The 3,997-nt window shown below is 38.0% G+C and overlaps 1 long non-coding RNA gene across 3 annotated transcripts in view; it reads left to right on the top strand.

The window, feature by feature from the left end:
• Nucleotides 1,238-3,997, top strand: part of LOC109823058 — a 10,199-nt gene continuing 7,439 nt past the window's right edge. For all 3 annotated transcript variants that reach the window (XR_002242391.1, XR_002242392.1, XR_002242390.1), the window contains exon 1: nucleotides 1,238-1,745. This is a non-coding gene — a long non-coding RNA (uncharacterized LOC109823058). The remainder of the gene's footprint in view (nucleotides 1,746-3,997) is intronic.

The raw sequence follows: 3,997 nt of genomic DNA, 5'->3' as shown, positions 1-3,997 counted from the left end.
AAGAGTGAATGCTCAAACACCAAAGGATGATCTTCACTTTGCTCTTGTGAAAGTTGCTTCACAAACCAAACTTGAAAATGCTTTAAAGGTTTTTAAACAAACTTAAACCGAACTTTAAACCCTTGTTAAACTTTCTTAAAACATTCTCTTGTCTAATTAGAACGGAGGATATGTGAGGGTATTTATAGGAACCCCAAAGCCAAGAAAATACAAGGCAAAAAGACCAAAAAACCCCAAATCTGTAAGAGGTTAAAAAAACTAGCCGTTACAGCATCAATCGACTGACGGGTTTCATCAATCGACTGATGAGCTAACCGTTACAGGTATTTTCCAGCTCATCAGTCGACTGATGACCTCAATAGTTGACTGGTCAATCGACCAAAACAAAACAGAAACTTTTTGACATTACAGGTGATTTTTTCAGTCGACACATCAGTCGACTGATATCATCAGTCGACTTACTAGTCGACTGATAACAGGTTATCAGCCTGTTTTGAAACAGAAATCTGATTTTTAAACTGTCTTTAAAAATAACAAATAAAATCAGAAAAATATAAAACTTTGGAAAACTAATAAAACAATATTTTCACAAAATCACCAAGCTTGTGATCTTCAACGAAGCTCTCTCTCTCTCTATATATATATATAAACCAAAACGTGTATGTGTGTGTATGATTTGAGCTTAAAGTACTTAACACACATAATATAAAACCTAAACTAAATATACCCAAGCTTGTGATCTTCAACGAAGCTCTATCTTGGTAAACTTACGGATGAAGCTTGAACTTGGATCTTCAACATGAATTACAATGCTTCAACCACTATTCCGCCAATCTCCATTGGATATGATCGTGAATGCTTGATTCCATCCATGCTCCAACTTATTATTTGCCTAGAATAAATACAAAACATAAACACTAGACAAACAATATTAGTTATAAATTATTTGTTAATCATCATCAAAACAAAAGGACCCAACACTACATTCACATGGGTTAGGGAATGGTTGGGAATTGGAATGAATGAATGGGAATAGGACACATCACTAGCAAGCACAAAATTTGTGCTTGGTACCAAGCATACTCATTTTTCTCATATATATATATATATATATATATATATATATATAATATCTTAACCCATCCATTTGGATTTCCATCTTAACCCTCTTTGAATCTAACGCACTTCCTAATCCTCCATCCCTTCTCATTTTAGCATTTGTTTCTCAGCGCTGCCCTCTTCTCTGCCAACCCTCGCTACTTGCCCGCCCTAAGAAACGCAACCACAAACCACTAATTCCTAATCTCCTCAAGCTTCGCCTTCACAAGCTCATTCTCCCTAACAATCTCCCTCTCAAACCTCCCCCTTCCCCTTCATCACCTCCGCCAGCGAAAGCCTCCCCTCTTTACCCCCCATACCCAACACAAGCCACCTCTCACCGAGCACTATCCACAGTTGCTTCCACTTGATAATATCCCCATCACTGTAATTTGAAGCCTCGTTCTTCGCCCACAGATCGACTGCCGCTCAATCTGGTGCTCGACGATCAATCAGCGTCTGGAGCGTCTTTATATCCCATCCCAGACGACCTTGCTCCCAGGAAACCTAAGCGACACCTCCTTCTTTATGATCGTAGCGTGAACACAGAGAGTCAGAACCATATTCATCAAGCATGTCTTCAAATAAATTGAAGGGGTCGACATTTTGGATTTCTTCAAAATCAATAAGATCTTCCTCCTCTAAATGTAAGAAACCTCCTTCTTCATAAGTAAATTTTGTGTTTTAATTTGTGTTTTATTTGAAAGTCAAATAAAGTAAATTTTTCTTGATATAAAAGTACCTATAGAGAATATGATCATATATATACTACAATTTCGTACAAGTTGTACCTCTGATCTTGAGCCTAATAATGTGATAATTTTGTGTGATGATTTCATTAGGTATTAATATTGTGAACCTTCAACGCGTGCTTGGGAATTCAGCTACAATAGTCCTAAATTTCATACATGAAAGGCCTAAGAAGTTCGGAGCTTCTTGTTTAACAGAGAATAATTTTAAATGAGGGTTGTTAAGACAATTGGATACACACACATGTAGTTTACCTATTTATCTGAACTACTTTATGTATGATATGTAGTACATATTATGAATAAAAGGGATATTTTCATGGAACATTCCATGACTTAGGTTTCATTTGTTTGATTTCTGTCATGTAGAAGTATTTATTTTAGGTATAATATTAGTGTCTATATGCATGTTTCTCGGTATGTAATATATCCTCAGTGCACCAATATTTTGATCAACGTAAAAGAGCACAGAGTTTAAACTAATATTATCATATTTTGCCCTATAGCACTAGATAGTTAAATGATATATATTATATTTAATTATTAACGTTCCGAATTATAATTCTTTTGTTGGGCTATGATCAAGGTTTTAAATATCGGCCGATAATCCGATATTATCCCCGAGTTATCGGTTTTGAGAGCTTTCCGATAGGATAAGTTAGAATTTAAATCGGTTATCTTTTTTTAGGGTTTATCGGCGATAATGCGGCAATAAAGGTGATTATCGGCCGATATTAGCAGCTCTAAAATCGGAATTATCGGGCCACACTATTAGGTTGTGATTTTGGGTAATGGACAGTTTTTGAGTGAACTTGAAACCCGACACGACCCGTTCTTTACAATAAAACTTAAACTCGATTAAGTAGCCCTAATCCTCTGTTCTCTCTCCCCTCATTTGTGCGGTTGTGCCTACTGCCCTAATCCTCTGACTCTATTTCTCTTTGGACTCCGTCGACCTTGACGCTCTCATTCGCCGACTTCGACGCTCGCCTCCGCTCTTCTTCGGACTCCGTTGACCTCAACGCTATCAACTTCGACGCTGCTCTCTCATCAACATTAACTTCATCGACTTGACGACTTCGACTGATGTTGTGCTCTCTCCATCGACGCCATCATCAACTGATCTGATTGACTCGATGACGTTGAACGACGCTGAGCTCTCCATCGATGCCGAGCTCTCTCCATCGACGCCATCATCAACTCTGACTTCGAAAGTTTGACTTGGACTCTCCATTGACGCCACGCCCTCAACACAACTTCTGAAGTTATAGTAACAAATAATATTCACCATTTAGTTGGTTTTTTCTCTAGTTATTTAGTGAAGGTTGAGAGAATGAAAGAGTGGAGTATGGTTAGATTACAATTTGGGTTATTATATTATATATACACAACATACGATATATCACTCCGATAAATACTACTTATCCCCGATATATCCCCGATTTCCGCTATCCGATAAGGATTTTAGCCGTCCGATAAATCCCCGATAACCGATATTCAAAACCTTGGCTATGATAACACAATTGCGGATTCCTTCCAATCTTTGTTATTTTCGAGATTTAATTGATAAGCGTATAGTATTGGATGAGAAACATATGAACGCCCTTGGGAAGACACCTTTTCACAACTTCCTCTAGATACCCACATCCAAAAGCAATGAGCAAATAGCAATTAATTGCTCAAAATTTTAATCCCGATAAATGCTCATTTACGATTGGGAATAAAGATTATGTGTTTGGTATAGAGGATGTTCATCGAATTACTGGTTTGCCAAAGGAGGGAATTCCGATAAATATGAATGGAACAACGACTAATACAATCTATACCCAATTTGTAAAGAATAATAAGACACCTGAGGAGAAGAAGGGTAGTAGGAGTAAGGGTAAGAAAAAAATCGATAAGGAAAAGAAGGGGGTGATTTGGGGGAAACGTGATAGAATGGCTGAGTTGATTGTAGATATGGCTAAAAGTTATTGTGACTTTTATTATCGGCTTCATATTATGCCTGCAGACATGTAGGACTTGTCCCTTGTAGGCGTTTAGATATGCAGAGGATTTGTCCACTATTGAAGAATTATAATTATGGGCGGGTGGCGACGGCAGGCAGAGGAGAGGGAGGGCAGGCAGGCAACCTCGTGAGGGTAGGCGGC

This window comes from Asparagus officinalis, chromosome 1 (assembly GCF_001876935.1).
Source record: "Asparagus officinalis chromosome 1, Aspof.V1, whole genome shotgun sequence".
NCBI lineage: Eukaryota > Viridiplantae > Streptophyta > Magnoliopsida > Asparagales > Asparagaceae > Asparagus > Asparagus officinalis.
This window is presented reverse-complemented; position numbering and strand designations above follow the sequence as displayed.